The sequence below is a fragment of the Haemorhous mexicanus genome, chromosome 1, assembly GCF_027477595.1.
Source record: "Haemorhous mexicanus isolate bHaeMex1 chromosome 1, bHaeMex1.pri, whole genome shotgun sequence".
In the NCBI taxonomy this organism is placed as follows: Eukaryota; Metazoa; Chordata; class Aves; order Passeriformes; family Fringillidae; genus Haemorhous; species Haemorhous mexicanus.
Window position 1 is genome coordinate 3504192 of NC_082341.1, and position 25203 is coordinate 3529394.

General features: G+C 44.4%; 1 protein-coding gene across 4 annotated transcripts in view; it reads right to left on the reverse strand.

Moving 5' to 3' along the window:
- ADCYAP1R1 (ADCYAP receptor type I) overlaps nucleotides 1–10111 on the reverse strand; it is a 158937-nt gene extending 148826 nt beyond the window's left edge. For all 4 annotated transcript variants that reach the window (XM_059838669.1, XM_059838660.1, XM_059838651.1 and 1 more), the window contains exons 1-2: nucleotides 10026–10111; nucleotides 9495–9730 (exon numbers count right to left, since the gene is read on the reverse strand). The gene's annotated coding sequence lies outside the window, so the exon portion shown is untranslated. The remainder of the gene's footprint in view (nucleotides 1–9494; nucleotides 9731–10025) is intronic.
- Between the last annotated feature and the right edge of the window lie 15092 nt (nucleotides 10112–25203).

Genomic DNA, 25203 nt, shown 5'->3' on the forward strand with positions numbered 1-25203 from the left:
GTGGTGATTTTTCAGTCACACAGAAGCAGCAGCACATGACAGGGATGCATTTTGGAAATGGCAAGGACGTGGCACAAGTACAGAAAAATTTGGCATGTTGAAACCAGCCCATGAATCAGAAGCTGTAATATTTTGGGTTAAAGCTCTCAGAGCTGATTTATAAAATGCCAGTCTGAACATGCTGCTGAAGAGAGTGATATGGATTATCCTGGCCATGCACTCAGAAACTCCTGCACTATCCTTCCAGTCTGGCCCATCTACATGGAATGGGGAGATCTGTAAACTTTTCTTTTTTCAGATCATCATATCTGGCTTATCTGGCTCTTCCATGGCACTCACTGCCCAGTATTCCCCCATGGTTAATGGAGGTAAAAAGGATGTCCAATCCAATGAATTATTTTAGAACCCTGATTTAGGATCAAAAGAACTGAAATCTGTATTCCACAGGTTCCATTGTTGTAAAGACAACATTTAATAAACACCATTTAGTTCCACCCAGACATCTGCACACATAAAAACGTTGTAGTTTACAGCAAGTAGTTATAAAAGAAGCAAAAAGGAAATTACATAAAATTATATATGATTGCCAGAAAATTCAGACAACCCTTGGTTTAAACGAAAGCATTTTTAAACTTCAACATTTCAGTGAATGGCATTCATTATGGAACAGTCTGTCAGTTCATTAAGCAGAATATCAGGTTAGAGTTTCTGCAGTCAGTGAAGAAATGAACTGCATGTTAATGTTCAGGTGAACTTCCTTCTCACCCTTTTAGAAAATAACTGTGAGTTCCAAATTATCTAAGTGGTCTGGTTGAGATATCATCTTGCTGGTTTCATATCCATATTTTTCGTGACATTTTACACACTAAACTTCTTCTGGCTGTGAATGGGTTTGGCAAAGGGTCACATTCGTGGGGCTGCATAATATAGAGTACATGAAAATATGCATAATCTATTTATTGAGGTCTGCCTCAGAAGCTCTTTGGAAAGAACAGAGTAACTAAATTATGTTCTTGTTCTAATTCAGTAGGGACAATGGGAAGGAAAGCAAGAGGTCGATGTAATGGTCCATCAGGAGAAAAAATATTAATAATTTGACATGATATTATGTCAAAGGGAGATTTTTAGTTTGGAGAAACCATTTTTTTTCTGCTGTGAAGATGTGAGACTTACATTTCCAGATGGATCCTGGAAAGATAAAAAACCATTTTTCTTTCAGGGAGAGTATCATGAGAAGTTTTCCAAACTGATGCACATAAAGCTCCCCAGAGGACCTGGAAGATGCTGAGTCTATCAGAAGAATATTAAAGCCTGGTGCTTTGAAGAGTTTTGCTCTAAATAGGCCATGTTTTGCTTTAATCACCTTGGACCCACCTCTGTGTTTTCTGGAGACAGAGAACATGCCAGAAAAATGAAAGCAGACAAAAGCCACACAAACCTTCCCCAGAGAAAGTGTGAGGTTGACATTGTTCATTCCAAACAGGAGAGTTTGGAGAACCTGAAACAACCTGGTAGTAAAGCCAGCAGCACTTTGGAACCTGGACAAAAAGGTCTTTTCACTTAAAAAATGCAAAACTACATGCAGATGGAACCTACATCCCAAGAAAGCTGGGAAAACGAGCTGCAAGGAAAAACTCCAGAGTGGAGCTGGCCAATCACAAACATTCAAAGAATCCAGAAGTTCTTTCTCACCCTAGATGGAGAGAGCAATCTGGCCAACAAAAGCCAGGAGCTGTCAGTGGTAGCTGAATCTGGAGAAAGTCAAATGCAGTCTCCAGGTTGTCTCATGAAAAAATGATTCCAGGAATGATTTGGAGCTAATAGATAAAAAATCTACAACATAGATTTTTTTGGGTTTTTTTTTTTGTTTGGTTGGGATTTTTTTTTTTGTTGTTGTTTGGTTTGGTTTGGTTTTTATTTGTTTGTTTTGGGGTTTTTTGTTTAATTTTTTGAGGGTTTCTTTTTTTTTTTTTTTTTTTTTTTTTATGGCCCAGTATCTTAACTGTGACTCAAGAAATTCAAAAAGGTATTTTCAAGCCCTGCATGATATGAAGATCAACCAATTCTCTGTGTGTTTGGTAGGAGCACTGAGGCCAAGGTTTGATCAGTCTCATTCTACACCACCAGGAGAAGGGATCAGAAAGCCAGGACATGTCTCAGACAGCAAATGAAACCATCTCAGTGGCATTTATGGAAGACTTTCTGGGCTAAAGAGCTACAGAGCTCAGTCTGTAGTAGATAATTGTATTTATCCACATTGACTGGGCACTGGCCAGAGGCCAGAATCAGTAGCTGAAATGCTGGTGTTTGGTGCAGCAACACCCCAGGGTATTTAACCTGCCCTCGGGAAGAGGGGAAATGATGTGCTGTAGATAAACACCACACTGACAAATCCCTGATGGATGTTAGATACCCCAGGGGAGCTCAAGTGGCACTTAACACCTCTGTTTAAGTGGCTGAATCATGTCCTAAATCTCCTTTTATTTTAACAGGAGTTTCTGCACTCAGATACAGCAGACACTTCAAAACCCACACCCGTCTTGATCTGAGAGCTGGATCCCATTTCGGGTCAGCATCATAAAAATTATCTTAGCAAAAGGGACCTGCAAATTCCATACAGAGAAAAGGAAATTAGTTCAGTACTAGAGGTGAAAATCTGCCAGGGATACACTTGCTGGAGGCACCAGAAAGGCTGTGATTTGCTTTTCTTCTCCTCTTCTGAATGAAATTCAGACTTTGGTAGCTTGTGAAATCTCTTTTCCATGACAATCATTGCTGCCTCCAGCTGTGGAACAAGCAACAGGCCAGAGAACAAAGAGCTGGAGAGCACAGAGCAGCATCCAGAGGCTTGGATGATGCAGAGAAACAACTTCCACATGGCTAATATTGGCTTTCCCCTCTGCTCCCTCCCTGCAGCCACCAAGACCTATTCTCTAATGAAGTTCATTCCAGCTGTTGGCCCACTGTACGTAATCATCTCAGCTCACAAACCCATTCAGCAGCACAAAACCCCCATCCAGGCTCTCAAAAGCCACAAAACCCCCATGAATGGGCATGGCTTGTGCCATCCAAGGCTGCAGTGACAGCTGTGACACATTCCCAGCCTTAGTCATGAAGAGCTCAAGCATCTGCGGTATTTCGGATGCTCTCTCATCTCCTCTGCATTTTAAGCTAGAGCACAAAACTCCTGGAAGGAATCCAAAGATCCAGCTCTCTAAAACACAGGAAATGAGTAACTTCACTAACTTTAACTTGAGTCTTTAAATAATGCACTTGTGCTGGCTTCTTTATAGAAGTTGTTTCTAGGCCAAGAGAAAGTTCTGTTGCGTGTCCAAAATCTTAGATGCAAATTAAGCCCAAGCTCATATTTGGCTTTTAGTACTAATTGCATCAACTTAAGAATGCAGTTGCATGTAAAATGTCATTATTACAAATATTTTCTTTTAAAAGGAAATGTTTTTTACTTTTGACCATGACCATGTCACTTTATGTTTTTGCTAGAAACAAAGGCACCTTCTCTAAACCTACCTCAAAAATGTGACAGTAAGAGCAGAAACAGAAATGTTGTGATTTAATAAAGTCTTTCCATTCCAGGAAAAGGAATTCAGAGTTAAAGATATCTTAGCTATTTTAAACTCCCTTTCCAAACATATATAATTTATTTCTGCTGTGGAGAAATGTATCCCTTACTGCTGCAACTTTAACTCCAGTCTATGTATCAATGTATTTCAAGAGGTTCATGTTTTTATTTTTTGCATTATTTGGTTTTCAGTAAATAATTTTAAAGGCAATAGCGAAGGAGGAAGATGTTAGTTAAATCTATTTATCAGTGGACTTTGTTAGCTTAGGACAGAGGGTGAAAGCATTAGAATAAAAAAGCACTGAGCTATTGATACATGGCAAAAAGATGCCTTTTAGGTCACCTAGTTCTGAGCACAAGGGCTCCAAGCTGGTCAAAATGTATTTCACAAGGTGCCAACCCTGAGCTAATGAGGTCTGGTCAGCATTCATCTCCAGCCCTGTGCAGCTTCCAGTGCAGCCATTCCCATGCAGGGTGGAGGAGATGAATCTGGAGCTTTCACAGCTCCTGCCTGGCTCAGGGAACAGGCAGAGCCAGCTTGTGTGTGCCTGCAGAAAATCATGTCACTGTCCTAGACGTGTCCCTGTGCTGGTGTATCCACAAAATCACATCCCAGCTTCAGCTGACAAATCCCTCTGAGTAACTGGACAGAGGAAGAAAGTGTTGATACACCAAGGAAGCCTGTGAGATCTCAAAAATCAAGGAATAATTAAAAAAACCCAAAACAACGAGGTAGGATATTGTCTGGGACATGTGACATGAATTCTACAGCAGCTGTGTCTGCCCTTCATGGAATAAAGGGAAGATGTGGGTGAGGAAGATGTGGGGTCCACCATAGGAGTCTTGGGCTTCCCATAAAACTTGGGCTTTCCATAAAACTTGCCAGCTATCAAAATTTGTGAGCTAGCAAAACATCACCAGCCCTCCCCTCCAAAGAAAGATGGGGAAAAAGGCATTTCATTTCCTGGGGATGCCTCTGAGATACCATGGAAGGCTCCAGCTGCCTGATTGTGGATGTGGTCTGAGTCAGCTGCTGCAAGAACCTCCACAGGCTGATTCATCTGACCCCCTCCAGGATGGCATGAACCACTCTGCTCATTCCTAACTCAGTGAATTAAGGTGGTTGGCTTGGATGTGAGAATTTAGTTTTCAGATGCTTTCAGAGAGTAGATGAGCATCCTCCAGGCAGCCAAACACTTCCGAGTGGGAAATCCTTCCTTCCACATGAAATGAGCAATAGTTTTGCCAGGGGATCCTTTGGGGACAAGTTTCCTCTTGAGAATGAGTGAATTTATACATCCTCCAGCCCTCAGAGATGGTCCTAATGATCAATCTGCTCCCCAGAAACCAAGAACTTAATTCAATCACATTTCCATTCAACCCATTTTTTTTTTCCCCTTAAGAATCCTCATAGAATCAGACTGGACAATGCACTGTCCCTTGCAGGGACAGAAAGTAGCAAAATTTGCCTGATTTTGAGCAACAAATGAATAAAAATAAAAATAAAAAAATCCAGGCTATTAACCCACCACACAGATTAAAACATCTTTTCCTGCCCTAACCCTCAGCTCCATTTAGCAAAGCAACAAATCATAGATACCAGACCATAATTATCCTTCCATTTGCAGCTCCCAAGCAATTGTGACCCAAGCATCTCTAATGGGGGGCAAAAGCCACAGTGATTGAGGCACATATCTTGTGAAATGCCTCAAACTGAGTGGACAAACCTGAAAACAGACCTGGCAGATGTTTAATGTATGTTCAGTAAAGAGCTCTTAGACATCAATACTCCCAATGTGTTACAAAATAAATTATTATTATTGCCATTGCCGTAATTGTTATTAAGAAGAATTTAACCATATCCATACTAGTCCCCCTTTCTCTCAGTTTTAGAGTGAATTATGAATTGCATTAACAAAAAATAGAATTATTAAGTTATTTGTTGGGTATTTTGGTGCTTGTTTTAGTTTGGATTTTTTAACAATTGTGTTAAGCAGAGGGTGTTCCTCCTTGAAAAACTTTTTTTTTGAAAAAAAAATCTATGGCAGTCAGATCAAAGTAGTTTCAGATTGCAGCCCTCTGTCAAGGAGTAAGACATGACACCTGAATGAGCAGGGATGAGACAGTCAGGGTCTCTCCAAGGCAGATAAACTGAAGGATTTGTATTTAACAGAGCAGCAAACAAGAGTCCCTGCAGCTGTGTATTTCTGCAAGACCCCTTCCAAGGAAATATTCCTCAGCACAACAGCCACTCTGGCTTTAAATCCTCTGTGTGGCAATGCTTCCACCTTTCCTGTAGGAGACGGAATGGTTTAGCTTGTCCTGAGAAGTTCAGCCCTGAAATTATTAATCTGGCTACTCTGGAGTTGAGCTTGCAGGGGGACACAATCACTGAGCTGCAGTGAGTTACATAAACAAGTCTTGAACAACCCAGAGAGTTTTGTACTCATTCCTAGTTTGCCTTGTGAAGTTAAAAGTGCAAGCCTAAGGAGACAGATAATAAATTGAGAGAGCAAAAGGTGGTCAGAGGATAAAACACCAGCAAGGCAATGGGGTGAGGGGTGGACATTCTGCCACAAAGATTCTGAAAAAAAAAATCTGCCTTTTTTTCCCATATATTTGTGCCCACTCAATTACAATCCAAACAGCGTTTCAGCAGCCATGACAGACACAGGAATTCTAGAACTTGTTAGTGCTGTGGAAAACTACCAAACACCTTTCTGTATGCAAAGCATTCCCTAAGAACAGAACAAGTTCAGCACCAAGGGAACTGGGAAAGTCTCCTCAGGGATACTCTGAGCAGCTTCTCTCAGTGGTGCCACAGCTCACCCTGACCAGACACTGTCAGCAAAGATGACTTTCAAGTTTGGATAGCAAAAAAAGAAGAGAGAGTTCCTCACTGCTGCATTTACATCCCTTTCAGCAGAGCTGTTCCACTTCTGTCCTGATGTGGAAAATTCACTCCAAAATCCTGTTGACTGCAGTGTGTGCCAAAGCACAGATGGTATGGGATTGGCTGGACGTGACAGGAGCAGAGGAAATGGAAACAAGGAAACACAAGCCAACAAAAAATTCCCCTCTTTGACTTAAAGATTGCGGCTGCACTCCCTGGGCCAAGGAAAGGGGAGAAATAAAATTGAGCATCTCCACTGACTTCCACATCCTCAGATCAGTTTTCCTCTCCTGGGAGCAGTGGCAAATAAGCAATTTCTCTGCTAAAATCAGGACCAACTGCAAGACCTGATATTTCTGCAGGTTTCTCCGCCAAGCATGAGCTGTGGCATGATTCTGCCCTGAGTTCACTTTTTCTCAGCACTTCTTAACTCAGATACTCTGCTTTCATTAAAAGATAATCTGAGCTAATTTAGGAATTAGACTGTTTGTACTAAGTGTGCTCAGAAGGAAGGAAAGGCAAACAAAATCTGCTACATTGGAATGAATCAGCTCAGGGACACGGGGCTCAACTTAGCAAAGGCACAGGCACATATGGAACTCAACCCCAGGAAAAAAATATCTCCAGGATGCTGTCTCAGTCAGCCAAACGAGGAGAGATGTGATGAACAAAGGTCTGAATGTGCTCGGCAGCGCAGCCCACAAGCTCAGAAATCTCAGGTTTTCTCTCCCTGGTAGCATCCCACAACAGAGCTCCTGCCTCCGTGTTTGTGAGCCTCACAAACAGCACCAGCAGGTCTGGGCAGCTCCGTGGGGCTGGGGCACCACCGTGCCAGCAGCAGAATTCCTAAACCCACAGTGAGGAAAGAGCCCCAGCAGCAGAATTCCTAAACCCACAGTGAGGAAAGAGCCCCAGCAGCAGAATTCTTAAACCCACAGTGAGGAAGGAGCCCCAGCAGCAGAATTCCTAAACCCATAGCAAGGAAAGAGCCCTAGCAGCAGAATTCCTAAACCCACTGTGAAGAAAGAACCCCAGCAGCAGAATTCCTAAATTCATAGTGAGGAAAGAGCCCCAGCAGTAGAATTCCTAAACCCACAGTGAGGAAGGAACCCCAGCAGCAGAATTCCTAAACCCACAGTGAAGAAAGAACCCCAGCAGCAGAATTCCTAAATTCATAGTGAGGAAAGAGCCCCAGCAGCAGAATTCCTAAACCTACAGCGAGGAAGGAGCCCTCCAGTTCCCTGCAGGGACCCCCATGGATGATGGAAAAGCTAAAGCCCAGGAGCGAGCACAAAGCCTGTTTAAAGAGAAATAAGTGTATTTATGACACAAAAAGCCCCCTCCTCGTGACCTTGAAGGCTGTGGTTATCCTCCCAGCCATTCACACGTCTTTGGTTGGAGAGAACAAAACAGCGGAAATCTTGAGATAAATGCCCGGGACAAAACAAGATCAATTGGAGCTGTCCTGAATGACAGCAAAGCAGCAACCCTGGCCCGCAGCACATGGAAACAGGTGGGAATAAAAGTGGAAGACCACAACCCACACAGACACATAAACTCTAATCCATCAACTCTAATCCAACTCCCCTTATTTCCCTGACCAGCATTCCTTAATTATTAACCAAATTCCAATGTTGCCTTACCCATCCTACAGGACAACTTCCTCCAAGCCAGCTCCAGGGTGTTTGGCATTAGCCAAAGAGAGATGCTTGTATAACACGTTCTTTCTCTGCAGCTACACCAGGAGCACTTTCAGGAGTTTGCCTCTGTGCTATCATTAACCTCCAGCAACCAAACATTCCCTTGGATTAGCCAGGGAAGCATTTCCCTGCTGTGCCTGACCAGTGCTGCATGCAGGCTGGGCAGAGGAGTGAGGGGGCTGTGTACCCAAATAACAGCAAGTGCAACTCCATTTGTTGGTTTTTTGACTCCAACAGATGAAATAGAAAAATCCAGCATGCTGCTTCAGTTACATATTGCTGTACCAGTCCACCACACACACTGTAATTAACATGCACCAGACGGATGGTAATTGATAATTCCCTGAGAAAGAATCACATCACTTTGCTGCCTTATTCACTTTAGTTAAGATTTTCTCCTTATTATAGCTACCTCCAGTGCTACTCCAATACATCCTTCAAGGTAAAGGCCAGGTTCTGTTTACCTGCAGATCAGATGCAGAAGAAATCCACTGACTTCCAGGGAGTTCTTCCAGATCTGCTGCTGTATAAGTGGGATGATCATGTAGCCATAAACACCAGTGTGCCACTAATCAAATCTCCCTTTTTTTTCCCATGCATTTTCCAGTTCTGCACAGCAAGCTGCATTATCACATTCTGGCTGCAAACTCCTCAGATTCCAACACATACCTGAACGCTTCCCATCCTAAATTCAGAGCACAGCGGGAAAGAGCCTGTCCTGCCTGCCATCCCTCTGACTGGAGATGTGCTCGGCATGAAGATGGTATTAATAGAGCCAGCTGCTCAAACACTGATAAGGAGAAGTGCCCAGAGGCACACGAGCAGAGGTCAAAGGCACACGAACCGCAGTTTCCCCCTACTACCCCACCGTAAAAACAAGCAAGTCCTGCTGCACTGCTCGGAGGGTGAATCAGAGTTTCTGCGGCAGGTGAGGATGCAGAGCTGCATCGGGAAACGCCGGCAGCAGCGGCGGGGCTGTTAGCAATCAGGTTTTATTTACCAGCCATATTGTGTTAAAACCAGACGTGATTCCCATACCGAGCGCCTCAACCTGTCACCGCCAGCAAAGGGAGATTGATTTGTTTGCAGAGAACCAAATCTATCTGGAGGACGCATCCTCCGAGCCTGCCGAAGGCAGGAAGCCCGCATGCAATCCCGCCCTCCAGAAGTGTCCCCGGGAGCTGGGGACGCGGAGGGACGAGCCGGTAAATCAGTGATCAATGTCACGGGCAGACGAGCCGGCGGTTCCGCCGTGGCATCCCCGGGCTCGGGGGATGGAGCTGCCCCGGGAGGAGCTGGGGGAGGCCGGGGAAGGACTCACCATTGCAGCAGGGCTCCGTCCCGGCGCTGGCGATGCCGCATCCCCGCGGGGGGACAGTGGCCGCGGGGAGCGGTCCGGCCCCGCTGGCTCCGAGCGGCCGCGCTCCCCCCGGCCGCAGGAGGGGTCGGCGCCTCCGAAGGGAATCCAAATTCCTCCTCCCTCGCCTGCCGGTCATGTCCAGGCTGCCTTTGCTCAGGGGATGGGCCAGCTTCTGGCCGTGAAGGAATTTGCCATCGCTAAATCAGAAAAAAAAAAAAAAAAACAAAAACCAAAACAAAACCCTAACAAACCAAAAAACAAAACCCAAACAACAACAACAACAACAACAAAATAAAAGCAAGAAGGGGGGTGGGATATTTTAAAACTTTTTTTTTCCCCTATGTTTTGTTTTCTTTTTTTTTAGGGGGGCTGTCGGTGCTCGGAGCGGGTTGGGGGACGAGAGGGGTGCTCAGGCTGGCTGAGATGCTGTGCCGGGGTGAGATGCTCCGGTGCGCTCTCCCCTGCCCCTGTGCCTGTGTGTGATTCTCATACCCAGACAATGCTCTGCAAAGCGAGCTGGTCCTGCGGAGAAATGCAAACACCTCCTCCCCCGAGTGCCTGAGCAAAGGGAAAGCGATATGGAACCAATAGCTTCTCCTTGGCTGCTCTCATTAATATGGAGGAGAAAAAGAAACCAATGGGAAGGAGCGGGAGGAGGGATTTATTCAAATCAAATTTCCCGAATCGAACACCCTTTCCACTTTTTTCCTCTTTCCTTTTCCCACGTACCTCAAATCTACCTTCTCCCTGTCGCCTTACCCCCGTTTTTGTTGTCCCAGAAATTTTTATTTCTCATTTCATTTCTGTGGCAGGGTCAGCAGCACGCGGCGATGGGAGGGAGGATGGCATCGCTGCTGGGAGCGAGCGGGGGCTGTGCGAGGGAGGATGAAAGGAGCCAATTTCTCCCGGACCTGCAGGGTTGATTGCAAAGAGAAGCGATAAAGTAGCTGGAGTTGTCAGGGAGGAGAACTGAGGGGGAGCAGAGCAGGAATTTCAGCTGGAAAAAACATTTTGCAGATAATGTGTGCAGATGGGCTGGTGGCCTATGTCCAGGCTGAGCCCTCAGAGCCCCGAGAGAGGATTCTCTCATCTTCTACAGGAGATGCACACCCAGGGAAGGAAATGACAGCACAGAACAGCAGCATCTGCACTGTCCTGCAGTGCCATAGATCCACGGGACCTCTGGAAAAGCCATGCAGGAGTGGCACCTGTTGCTGGAAAATGACTGGAGGGGAGCTGTAGGGAGGGCTGGAGAGAGGGGAAGGGGTGTCCAGTCTCAAGCTGAGTCAAGAGAAATACAGGTTGGATATTAGGAAAACGTTTTTTCCAGAAAGGTGATAAAAGTTCTGGAATGGCTGCCCAGGGAGGTGGTGGAGTCCCCATCCCTGGGTGTGTTTAACAAAGCCTGGATGTGGCACTGAGTGCCAGGGTTGAGTTGAGCTGTTGGGGCCGGGTTGGACTCGATGACCTTGAAGGTCTCTTCCAACCTGGTCATTCTGGGAATTCTGTGAACTCTGTGGTTCTGTGTCCAGTATCTGCAGAAGAGCAGGGTGGCCCCTGTCCCCTGCATAAGAGCATCCAGGCACTGCTCCCTGCTGCACAGGGCTGGAGGGGAGGCTCTCCAGACCTGGAAAATGACCACTCAAGGAGCCTGAGCAGTCACAGCAAGCCCAGAGGAGTCCTCCACCAGGATATCCCATGGAGACACTTGGCCCCACGCTGATTTTGCTGCTCTCAAATCTGTGTCAAGAATTTGAGGTGCTGAATGCACACATCCTTACCCAAATCCTGTGAGATGTGCTGAAAGAGCAGCTGCCTGCTAATGAGGTTCTTCTAATTACACTGAAATTCCATGACACCTGTATGCCCAGGCTCTTCCAGCTGTGGAAGCCCTTTCCTCTGCTTAACTTTTCATAGCATCACAGAATCATTAAAGTTGGAAAAGATCTCAAGATCATTGATGCCAACTTCTGACCAAACACCCCCTTGTCAACTAAACAGCACTGAGTGCCACATCCAGTCCTTCCTTGGACACCTCCAGGGAAGGAGAGTCCACCACTTCTCTGAGCAGCCCCTTCCAGTGCTTGACCACACTTTCAGTGAAGAAATTCTTTCTGAACTCCAACCTGAACCTCCCCTGGCACATCTTGAGGCCTTTTCCTCTCTTCTCTGCCAGTGAGAAGAGACCAATCTCCACCTGGCTACAACCTTCATTCAGCGAGTTGTTGAGAGTGATAAGGTTTCTCCTGAGCCTCCTTTTCTCCAGGTTTTTGCCCCTTCCCCTTCATTTTCTGCATCTCCCATCCTCTAGCATGTAAATTAATTTCAAACCATCCTTGCCTTCACCCTTGTCAGAAATGGATTTGTAAAGAATTTTTAAAACTTGACAGAAAGTTCAAACAGCCTTGTATATCTGTATGTAAACACTGGGATAAGGTGTGTTGACTTAAGAAGACTATGGAATGGAGATGACATTGTTGAGAGAGAGATTGAACTAGAAATAAGTTTCAACAAGTTTCAAAATATGACTTTGTAAAAAGACTAGATATTTTAGAGAATTAGAACTGTGAAAGATGCATTGAAGCAGGACTATGTGGAGAAAAATAAAAGTAATTGGTGTTAGAAGTAATAGCAGCATTGTGTAGCAAAAGCTACGAGGCTGAAAAGCATTTATAAGGTATTGTACCAAGAAATTAGTCAGCTTCTGATAGAATAGTGTTAAGTTTTACATCTCTTGTGTCTCATCATTCATCTGGACTGATAATAGAATAAAATCTTTTAAAAGGCCTCTCAGTTACCCTATCTCTGTAAAAGCTAAGAAAACCAACACACCCTACTTCCTTTAAACAAAGGAGAAAAAAAAAAGGCAATTTTGTCACAAAATGAACTAAATCCATGGCGTGCCCAGCAGGAAAAGCCCTGTCCCAGTTGCTGTACTGTCCCTGTGGCTCTGAGCACACGTGCAGGAGCCTGGGGGGCACAGCCCCACAGCAGAGCAGCAGCCCAGCCAGCCTTGGCACAGCCACAGCCCCGTGGCTGCTCAGATGCCTCCTCTGGAGAAAACCTTGTACAGACACGCTGTGAATGCACTCAGCTCTGGTTTCATTCCAGCACCATGGAGCAGGCTAAAGAATCAACTAGAACTTCCAAAGCTTTGCTCTGTGGATTTTCCTGCAGGTCTGCTGTCTTCTGTAGTCACATCTCACAAAGAAAATAAATTAAAGATTATGGAATAATAGAATGATTTATGTTGGAAGACACCTTAGAAATCATCCAGTTCCAACCTCCTGCCACGGGCAGGGACACCTTCCACTATCTCAAGTTGCTCCAAGCCCCATCACACCTTGGGCCTTGGACATTTCAGGAAAAGCCACAGCTTCTGTGGGCAATATGTGCCAGGGCCTTTTTTACTCCCATAGTAAAAAATTTCTTCCTAATATCCCCTCTAACCCTGTTCTTTTTCAGTTTAAAGCCATTTCCTCTGTCCTGACACTCCAGTTGTTTTCCAAAGTCCCTCTCCAGCTCTCCTGGAGCCCTTTTAGACCCTGGAAGGAGCTCTGAGCTCTCCCTGGATCCATCTCTTCTCCAAGTGAACATCCTCAGCTCTCTCAGCCTGTTTTCAGAGCAGAGGGGCTCCAGCCCTTAGATCAAATTTGTGTGCTCCCCTGGACTGTCTCCAACAGGTCCATGTCCTCCTTATGTTGGAGTTCCCAGAGCTGGAACCAGCACTGCAGGTGGGGATTCTCCAGAGCTGAGTGGAGGGACAGAATCACCTCCCTCGACTTGCTGCCCACCCTTCTTTTGATGCAGCCAGGGCACAATTGACTTCCTGGGCTGGGAGTGCTCAGTGCTGGGTCCTTTCCAGCCTCTCACCACTTCTCAGGTCTTCTCAGGGCTGCTTTCAATCCATTCCCTGCCCAACCTTTTGTTTTCATGTTTGGGATTGCCCCAACCCTGGTACAGCACCCTGCACTTGGCCTTGTTTCCCTCCACGAGGTTTGCACAGTCCCACCTCTCCAGCTTGTCCTCTGGACATCCCTTCCCTCCTGCATGTCCACCACACCACCAGCTCACTGGCACTGGCCAAATTCCTGAGGATGCACTCTGTAATGGTGAGGGCATTAGATGATATAGGACAGAAAAAACTTCACAGCAAAATGTTTTTTCTTCCCAACAAAAGTCATCTGTGTTCATTCTGCAGGATTTAAGAACCTCTTCCCTTGCTCCAAAAAACCCACAAGAAAGCAAAACCAAAACCCTATCTGTGTTCTCTCAAAACTTCCAGAATTTATGGCAGTCCTACCTCAAAAGCCCCACAGTGAGATGCTGCCTTAGCTTGCAAAGCAGGGAAGAAGACTCCCAGGTGTTCAATTATAATGTGCTGATCCAACATCTGCTCCCTATCTTTCCCAGGAGAAGGGCAGTGGGCCAAGAGAATCATCTAGTGGCCCATATCCAGCAGCAGTTGGACTGCCTTAGATGATCTCAGCTGATTTTAGTATCAGGTTTCCTACTCAAGTAGTGAGGAGAGGCTGTCCAAGAACTTTGTTCCCCAAAGAAGTCCATTTTTATGAGTAGAAAAACAATTAAGCCACTTGCAGGCAAGTGGTGTTTTATTGTTATCCTCCTGAGCAGTCTGTTAAATAGCTCTTTATTATTTAAGTGTGTGTAAAGCACAATAACCATTTTTGGCTGTTGTGAGGCACTGAAGGGGGCAGGAGGAGGCTTCCTGAGGGCAAAGTGTGAGTTCCTACTGATGGCCTTGACATCCATCCTTGTATCCATCCATCCTGGTATTGATCCGTCATCCATCCATCCATCCATCCATCCATCCATCCATCCATCATCCATCCCTCCCTCCCTCCCTCTGTCTCTCCATCCATCCATCCATCCCTCCATCCATCCATCCATCATCCATCCCTCCATCCATCCATCCATCCATCATCCATCCATCCATCCATCCATCCATCATCCATCCCTCCATCCATCCATCCATCCATCCATCCATCCATCCATCCATCCATCATCCATCCATCCATCCATCCATCCATCCCTCCATCATCTATCCATCCATCATCCATCCTTGTATCCATCCATCCATCCATCCATCCATCCATCATCCCTCCATCATCCATCATCCATCCATCCATCCATCATCCATCCATCCATCCATCCATCCATCCATCCATCCATCCATCATCCATCCATCCATCCATCCCTCCATCATCTATCCATCCATCATCCATCCATCACTCCATCCATCCATTCATCCATCCATCCATCCCTCCATCATCCATCCCTCCCTCCCTCCCTCCCTCTATCTCTCCATCCATCCATCCCTCCATCCATCCATCATCCATCCATCCATCCATCCATCCATCCATCCATCCATCCCTCCATCCATCCATCCATCCATTCATCCATCCATCCATCCATCCATCCATCCATCCATCCCTCCATCCATCCATCCATCCATCCATCCATCCAGCCATCCCTCCATCCATCCATCCATCCATCCATCCATCCATCCATCCATCCATCCATCATCCATCCCTCCCTCCCTCCCTCCCTCTATCTCTCCATCACTCCATCCATCCCTCCATCCATCCATCCATCCATCATCCATCCCTCCCTCCCTCCCTCCATCCATCCATCCATCCATCCATCCATCCATCCATCCATCCATCCATCCATCCATCCCTCCATCCATCCATCCATCCTCCTACACTGGTTATCAGTTGCAGGAATATTTGCTGAGACTGGGTTAAAGATATTTATTTATTATTTGAGGTTCTTGCTCTTTTATTTTGACAGCTGAGGTGTGATTTAATTAACTGGACAATCGGGTCTGAGCTAGCCAAGCACCTCTGCCTCTGAGTTAAGGCCAGGTGTCATCACTGCAGCCACTGGAGTATGAGGCACAATCCATCCCAGCCCAAGGAGATACCAAGGAGATCCTTGGAAGCAGCTCCAAGGAACTGTGTCCTAGATGTGCCTGTTTCTCTTCACTCTAGACCTCTAAGGGTTAATGAGATGACTCCCTCTTTCGCTGTCAGGTTTGACAAGCCTGGAATGGTGAGGCTCACCCACGTGGTTTGTTCTGCTCTGCTGGACAAGAACTGCCCCCAGAGAGTGCCACAGCCTCCCACCCACGCTGAGATCCTCCTGCCAGGCCTGACAGATCCTCTGCTGTGATGGCCAGGCTGTGCTGGGCATCCAAAGGAGACCCAGAGGAAAGTAAAATTCTCTTGTGCAGTGTGAGGTTGAAAAATACCTTGTGACAGGTGGGACTTCTGGCCTGCATATTCTTCACTCACTTCCCACCAAGCAGAAGATTCCCAACACTCAGAGACATTTCCTGGTTCCTGAGGACAAGATCTGCTGGGAGTTTTATGCAGACAGTGCAGTCACTTGTTCCCTGTTCAGCCATGTAAGCTGCACTGTTTGAAGACATTTCTGCCCCTAGAACTGTGTCCACAGCCAGGGGGATGCAGTATCCTAAATCCCTCACCTGCTGTGGTCCACTGGGACGTTCCTGGTGGGTAGACAAAGGTCTGCACCACTGTGTTAAAAGGCAGTGACTCAAACCCTGAACCTGAAGAGCAGCAGGTATCCTGCTGGGTGACCACTTTTACCTTTTAGCAGATATAAAGTTGCTTATCCCACAGAGCTGTGCACCTCAGGATGCTGGAAGGTGACAGAGCAGCCACCAGTGAGAGCTGAGTGCTGGAAATTCCATCCTAGCTCACTGGACAGAAGGCTCTTGAACTCAATACCCTCAAAAGGAATTTATTTGAAACAAAGCCCTTGATTCCTGTATCCAATCATGCATCTCCTGCAGCTCCTCTAGGAATGTTTTAGATCCACAAAATCTACTGAAAGAGTGAATAGTTCAAGTGCAAGGCTCCAGTATCCCAGTGCTCTTGAAGTCAAGAGTACAGTCACGAATAAATTCAGGATTCTTTTCCCTACCTGACCTCCCTCCTCTTTCTCGAGCTCCACCTTGGCATGAAGACAGAATTTATTCTTTCCTCTTCTCAGGTAAATAAGCTACAGATGCCCTTTGACAACCCCTTGTGATTCATGATCAGCTGTTTAAAGAAATTACATTGTGTGAATCATCATCCTTCCAATGGAAGTTACATCCCCACTGAAGGGAGTCAGCAGAAGAGAATGTGTGTGAGCTCCTCTGAGAGAGTAAAAACAGGCAAAGTAGTGATCAACAAGACACATCAGAAGGTCATTGTGGGAATTATACCTGTGGAATTGTTCTGGATTAGGAGCCTTCAGCTTGCAGTGGAGACAACTGAGACAGAAAATGGTGTGAACATATACAAATGGTGTTGAGAAGGCAAATAAGGAAAAAAGCACCCACTGTCCTTCCAAATGCAAGGATGGAAAGATTCCAGAAAAGAAAAAAAAAATCAGGGAGGCCTGGTTCAAAGCAACAAAAAAAAAAATCTTGAACTAAAAATGTGACTTGACCTGACCAATGCTATAAGCTTCCAAAGCTACTTCGTGGAGGAAAAGTCCATAAAGGCAATTAAATATCACGAGACCACTTCTGGCTCAGAAAGATTCTGAAGCACTCTTCAGTAGATTCTGGGAGATAATTTAGGCCAGTTCTATGTTAATTCTTTCCCCTTGCTAATATTCTCCATAGGACCTTGCTAGACTTGCTGATTTCTGGTCTATCTCAGAGCAGGCATTCTTACATTTTGTGTTGTCACACCTTGTCACCAACCAGCACCCTCAAGTCCTTCTCCACAGAGTTGCTCCCAATCCATTCTCCTGCCAGCCTGTGTTGATACCAGGGGTTGCCTCAAACACCTGCAGGACCTCACACTTGGCCTTGTAGGACCTCATGAGGTCCCTGTGTGTCACTTCAGAGTGCCCTGGTGGCCAAGAAGGCCAATGGCTCCTGGCCTGGGTCAGCAATGGAGTGGCCAGCAGGAGCAGGGAGGTCATTCTGCCCTGCCCTGGGCTCTGCTGGGGTCACACCTGGAGTGCTGTGCCCAGCTCTGGGCCCTCAGCTCGGGAAGGACCTTGGGACACTGAGCACATCCAGAGGGGACAGCAAGGCTGGAGAGGGGCTGGGAACACAAACCCTGAGAGGAGCCCCTGAGGGAGCTGGGGGTGCTGAGCCTGGAGAAAAGGAGACTCAGGGGTGCCCTCATCACTCTCACAGCTCCTAAAAGGTGCCTGTGCTCAGCTGGGGCTGGGCTCTGTCTCCAGCAGCACTGACACAACCAGAGCACACAGCCTCCAGCTGCACCAAGGGAAATACAGGTTGGATAGCAGGGAAAAGTTTTTCATTAAAAGAATGATAAAGTTCTGGAATGGCCTGCCCACCTGGAGAGGTGGTGGAGTCCCCATCCCTGGGTGTGTTTGACAAAGCCTGGATGTGGCACTGGGTGCCAGGGTTTAGTTGAGGTGTCAGGGAACAGGAACTTGATGATCTTAAGGTCTCTTCCAACCTTGTGATTCTGTGATTCTGGAGCTTGTCCAGGTTCCCCTGGATGGCCTCATCCTTCAGGAAGGTCACTGCAGCCTCAGCTTGGTGCCAGCTGCAAATTAGCTGGGGTTGTGCTCAGTGCCACTGTCTGTGTCATTAATGAAGATTTTCATCAGTGCTGACCCCAATAAAACCACTGGGGGACACCACTGATGTCCATTTGAACACTGAACCACTGACCACATTGAACCACTGACCACAACCCTCTGGATGTGATCAATTCCTTATCCTCTCATCAATTCTGCCTCTTTCTAATTCATTGACAAGGGTGTTGGGGAGAAGATGTGCCAAAGGCTTTACAGAATTACAGATAAATGATGTCTGCAGCCCTCCCCTTGTCCGCTGACAGAGTCACCCTATCAGAGAAGGACACTGGGCTGGTCAGGCAGGATGTGCCTGACCTGAAGCTGTCCTGAATCACTTCCCTGTTCTCCAGGAGCCTCAGCACAGCTTCCAGGAGGATCTGTTCTGTGATCTTCCCAGGCACAGAGGTGAGGCTGACAGGTCAGGAGTTCCCAGGGTCCTCCTTTCTACCTTTTTTTAAAAATGCTTGCAAGTTTCCCATTTTGCCATTCCAAGGGACTTCCCATTCACCAAGGACTTCACTTGACTGTCAGATAATTAAGTAATTTACAGGAAGATATTTTATGAATATACCCTTAAATATGTGTTACCTAGTTTATTATATAAATTTCTGTTTTGATCTGAGCCAAAAGCTGCAGCATTCTTGCAGTTCTGCTTAAAACTCCTCTATTGCTACGTGGCAAAGATTCACCTTGCCACACTTTAGATGTTTAGATGGATGAATTTTCAAGGATTTCTGTGTTCTGTCTTGTCTGTTTCTGGGGATTGAGCCCTCCTGTGACCACCAGGGGATTCCAGAAACATCTGGGAATTTCTCTCCTTCCAAAAGCTGGATGAAACTGAAATTGGAAGGGAGACCAACAATGTTTACATTGTGTTTACATACTTGGCACTCACTGAAGGAATTGAATATTGTTATCTGACAGCACCTCTTTATCAGGAGGAAAAGACATGCAGAGTCTCAAAGAGCACAAAAAGGTTCTTTATGTCTGACAGAAAATAAAGCTGACGATGAGAACTTCCAGTTCCACGGGAGTGTGGAAGGAGTCTGCTGTTCAAACTGCACTTCAAGCTCGGGCTGGGGCTCTGGATTTTGTCATGAGGGGCCTGTGAACCTCCTGTTTTCATATCCGAAGTGATATTCAAATTTCACATGGAAGACACCAGCTGCTCCCACAGCTGAGGTGAGAGCCAGCTTTCTCTTCAGCTGCTTTGCTCCTGGAAGTCCAGTTCTCCAACCATTCACATCCAAGAACAATCAATCACTGCTGAGTGAAGCTTTCTGCCTTGTAGGAATCATTAAGGTTGGAAAAGACCTTCAAAATCACCAACCACAGTTGCCAACTCAGCACCCTGTTCTCCACTGAAGCATGTCCTCAACTGCCAATACACATGATTTTTGGACAATTCCAAGAGTGGTGGCTCTACCACTTTTCTGGGCAGTCTGTAGGAACACAGAGGAGAAGATGGACTGGGTGTTGGCAGCACTGGCCAGGAATGGAAAGCACAACAAAGTGCTGAGAAGCTCTAAGGGACAAGCTCTGAGCTGTCACTTATGTCCCCCTAAGGGTCAGCAGGAGGTTTGAAAGAGAAAATTGAAATTTCCAGTGAAATATTGTTATCTCCTTCTTTTTCTTGCCTCTTTTGTTTGTCAGGGGCTGGTGGTTGCAGGAGGAGTGGTGAAATAGCCCAATGAGAGGCATGTCCTTAAATAGCACCAGAAGTCAGTGATTTGATCAGGGATATTTCCAAATTCACAAACAGATATTTAACTTTAAAAGCCCCACATTTACCAACACATTGGTTTTTTATTTCTCAGAACAGAATTTCAAAACCTTTTTTTCTCTAAAAGTTTTACTACATAGATTTATTTCTCAACCAAAGTTGTTGACACTCTAGAAAGAACTGGAAAAAACAGCATTAAAATAACAGAGAATGTAAATCTGTGCCTTCTCGGATAATCCAAATATCTGTAATGAGTGATCTTCAAAAGGATTTATTGATTGATTGATTGATTGATTGATTACTCTGAATTTCCACCTACAACTATAAAGAAGCTCAATATACACAAAGCTTTTGTGTTTAATAAGAATTTGTGATTGTTTCTAAAGAAGAGAAATCATAAATAAACACAGGCCTAAGCAGTACTCCTTATCAGTTCTTAGAATGATGGATATTGATTGTAGTGAGATATGGATATAGATTGTAGTGAGATAAGGAGCTTAAACTAGAAATTTTTGAAGAAATAAATGTCCTCTGAAGGCTGAAAGCTGTCTGTGGTTCCTGTCTTGTGGTTCCTTGAAAAATCCTTCCACCAAGCACTCAGACATTCCTGCATATTTATCTGAATGTGACTGATGAGCAGAAGTCTCCTTTCAGGTGCATTAATCTGTCCAAAGAGTGTGGATGCCTATCAGAATCTATTAAATCTTACTTTAAAAGCCACCCAATAAAATACTCCCTTTCAAATGTTGAAGATGATTGAAGGGGATTCCACCTGAGAATTTTTCTGCTGCAGATTGATCTCTGAGGGTTTGTGGCCCAAGTCCTGGCCGAGACAATTTCTCCTCAATGAAAGCACGATAAAGACAGGAAAGAAGCAGATTTGAGGAAGAGTTCACTGATCTCTCCAGCTCCCACCTCCAACTCACTCACATACCTTCCCTCATCTTCCAGCCACCTTTTTTAACAGCTTGTTGGGAAGGATGAAAGTTTGACAAGAAAGTCTCACAGCTATGTGTGCTTGGCAGAAAGATTTTTGAATGCAGAATCTGAAGAAGGAATAGAAATGAAAGCAAGTGTTGATATAGAAGAAAAGAATTGCTGAGCCAGTCTTAGTGGATGATCAAGGAGGCAAAGGGTGTGTGAGTTAGAAGGGGTTTTATGGCTCAGAGTAAAGGACGAACCCACCTCAAACAAGAAGATGTTTTTACCAAGCAAAAAGATTCCACAGGTGAACAAGACTGCTGATGTTGCAAGTAGAAAAAAGGTCTCAGAATTTTCCACTGCAAGAAAACTGAAAAACACCTTCTAGCTCAAACTGCAATGTACTGACTTTTAGTGATTGGAGAATAGTAACATGAGTATGTTACCATTGTCCAAATATAACTATAATTATAGTAGTTACGATAGGCTATAGGTAAAATTAAAGGTGTAGATAGGTTCTTCTGTATTAAGATGCTCAGCAAAGAAAAGTATATAATTCCTTGTAACCAAAAGCAAAGGGTCTCCAGGCTTGTCCACAGCAGCTGGAAGATGCAGTTCATCCTCCTTAGACAGTTCCTACTAAAATTACTAATGACCAACTTGTGGCTAAATTCAAAGGTCACGCTCCCCATCTGAACTCCCTGGATTTATGAACTGGTTTTTCCACTTGGGACAGTTCTGCCTTCCTTCATCTGCAGGCACAGACAGATTGCTCCCTTAACCCTGCAGTCAAGTGTTTTTCTTTTAATTTCTCTGACAGGATGTCTTGAGTTCATTCCTTGCTGCATTCCTGGCGAGGTGAGGATTATCCAACAGCTCAGGGTCTTTGATTCTCAAAACACCTTCAGTTTTACATCTGGTCTTCTCTTCTTGCACAAAACACTTTGGAGGGAGACTCTCCACTGCTGTAGGAGGACAAGTGGGAAAATTTTCAGCTATAGAAGACCAAAAAATTCTCTTTTCCTTCAAATGGAAGTAAATGACTCTCCAGTGAGGACTGCAAAGGTCTGTGATTGGCCTGAGCATCAAGTCTGGGTTAGCCAAGCCATCACGAAGAGGTTTTAATGGAAGAAACTCATGCCTACATTTGCAAATGAAATTCATGGAGTTATCTCTTGAGGAACTGATGCTTCTGCTGTTTTACCTGCTGCAATTCTTTATGTGGAATGAGGGAATCGTCTTTATCTAGAGAGAAAATTTTCTTTGTTTCCTATTTCTCTCAGAACTTCATTGTCCCAATTTCTTACTCCATTTATTACTTTTTTTTTCTTAATACACTGTCTGGGGTCCTGGGAGCTGCAAGTATATAGAATTTATAAAATATCTCCTACTTGTGCTTACACAAAGGGAGTAGCTGTGTCTGCTGCTGCTGGTAGTTTATCATCATTTAGTAAGCCAGACTGCAAAATAAGGAATATGCTTTGTCACTGGAGTGTAACTGCTAATTGCATTCAGATATGTTCTTTTTTCCCTGCTTTTTCCCTGTATTTTTTATTTTCTGTGCAAATTTTCTTCCCCTGCACTTGGCTGAAAGCCAGCTTTCTTAAATGGAATATGACAAAGCTAAAAATCATTTTCCTTCTCTTGTAGAAATCTCTTCTGCTGTTCCCGTGCTGCACAAACCCCTTTGCATTGATATAAAATCTGATCTCCTACAGGAGACTGTGGCCTCCCTTCCCTTCTCTGAGCCTGAAAATCACAGAATTACTGAAGGTATGGGGTTTGAAAGGATATTAAAGATCATCCATTTCCACCCCCTGCCATGGGCAGGGACACCTTCCACTATCCCAGGTTGCTCCAAGCCCTGTCCAACCTGACCTTGGACACTTCCAGGGATCCAGGGGCAGCCACAAAATTCTGTGCAAACAACCAAAGGCAGGTTCATCCAAAATTTCTGTCTTCATCTCCTCTAACATGAACATAACAAAAACATGAAATTAGATAAAATATTCCCAACAGGAGAACACTTTCTCCTCTGTCTCTGTCAAAACAGAAGAGAAAAGAAAAAGCTTAAGTTAGGAAGTGAAGGCCAAGCAAATGCATTTTAGAAATGCAGAAGAAGACGAAGACGAAGAAGAAGAAGAAGAAGAAAAAGAAAATGAAGAAGAATATGAAGAAGAAGACGAAGAAGACGAAGAAGAAGAAGAAGAAGACGAAGAAGATGAAGAAGAAGAAGAAGAAGAAGAAGAAGACGAAGACGAAGACAAAGAAGAAGAAGAAGAAGACGAAGACGAAGACGAAGACGAAGACGAAGACGAAGACGAAGAAGACGAAGACGAAGACGAAGAAGAAGAAGAAGAAGAAGAAGAAGAAGAAGAAAAGAAGAAGAAGAAGAAGAAGAAGAAGAAGAAGAAGAAGAAGAAGAAGAAGAAGACGAAGAAGACGAAGATGAAGACGAAGACGAAGAAGAAGACGAAGATGAAGAAGACGAAGAAGAAGACGAAGAAGAAGAAGAAGAAGAAGAAGAAAAGAAGAAGAAGAAGAAGAAGAAGAAGACGAAGACGAAGAAGAAGAAGAAGAAGAAGAAGAAGAAGAAGTAGTAATATCTAAGGGATTCACCTAATCAAAGGTTGGATATATCTGCAGTGGAGGTGTCTGAAGCTGAGCTAATCCTTGTTCCCCTTCCTGGTCACAGAAATCTCCTTTATAGTCACCAAAACCAGAGCAGGAATGGCATCAACCTAAGGCAGGCATGCAAAATAAACGGGAAAAAATCAAATCCTAAAAGTACTGTTTCTCTCCACTGGCTTCAAAGGAACCTGTGTTGTCAACATCTAAAGGTGGGTGAGGTGAATCCCACTCTGGATGTCTCCAGGAGATGCTTTATTCAAAAATAAATCCCTGACTTCAATAAATGAATAAATTTTAATATGAATAATGATTCTGGATGAATATGAAGGTGTGGAACTTAACCCTGATAAAGGGAAATACTTCATGAGACAACTTTGAGTGATGGAACACATTTCCATAAAAAACGACAGAGAGCAAGAATACAGTTTAAAACCAAAGGAATTGGAAAATTTTTTTAAAAGTCAAGATTATCCAGGGGAAACATTAATAATACTGAAATAAATTTAGTAGGGTATGTTGCAACTTGACAGCTTTAATCAGTCTGCAATTGCTAAAGGTCAAGGCAAAAATAACAAAATATATTACCCTAGACAAAAGATTCATACATTTTCATCTAATTTAACTTTTCTGGGCAAAGAGAAGATGGGATCAGACAAGAAAATGATCTGGTGAATATAGGACATTCCTGTATTTTCAATAATATCCTATATTCTCAAAATATGAAAAAGAATATCCATTCATCCTATTTTTTGAGGTAATTTATAATATTCAAACAGGCAAATAAACAAAAACACCACCCTCTCTTCTTATTTGTATCTGGATTTCCACTCTATTCTGAAATATATCACTTCACTTTTTGAGTTTCTTATGTGTTTTTTTTAAGCAGGTGGTAGATAACCCGATTTTGGCAGTTCTTCAACAGGAACAAGGATCATTATTGGAGTTACACAGAGAAATACCTGTTACAGAAAGCAAATCAGAGAATGAGTTAATTACAAAAATCAAAGTCATGCAGAACAAAAGGCCTCATATTTCACGTGGCAGAAAGACATGGTGCAGTGTCACTTCAGGGAAAAGCTCCCCAAAAATGATTCTTTAGCACTTTCTTTTATCTTGGAACTGTCTCACTTCCATTTCTATTAATCATTTATACTTGCTTTACACAGCCTTACAATAAACAGTGAATAAATTCAATGGGTTTAATATAACTTCTTTTGTATTTTTGTCACAGCAAGACTGTCTCAGAATTCACAGTAACTCTGCACATATTTTACATTTGAAATTAATAGTTCTTCACACATTGCTTATTTCAAACACCAGCTTTGTTTCTGCTCTCTGTTCAATCAAAGCACTGTCTGATTCTAAGATGCTGACACGACAGAAGGTGGATATAACACATCCTCATCCTAAAAATTGGTAGTTTATGGGTTGTTGATTTTTCCTCCTGCACTAGCAAGATTAGCAAGAGTCAGATCTGCCCGTGCCCAAAAAAAATACTTTTTTGTCTTTTTATTTTATCCCATCAGCATAACACAAATTCACTTAATGCCTGCCTTAAAACCTAATTCTTGTCCTACCCAATTTAGTCTAAACCCTTGTACAAAGGTTGCAGCATCATTTCTCAAATCAGCTCTGATCTTTGCACTTCATCCAACTGCAGCCGTTTGCATTTCTCTTTTTCATTCCTCTGGCTTCTCCCCACCTGTGCTGCTGTTTTGAAGATGCTGGTTTGGAATTTAATCAGATTTTTTTACATGGGTAGATAGTGATAAAGTGCACTTAAATAGGGTAGAT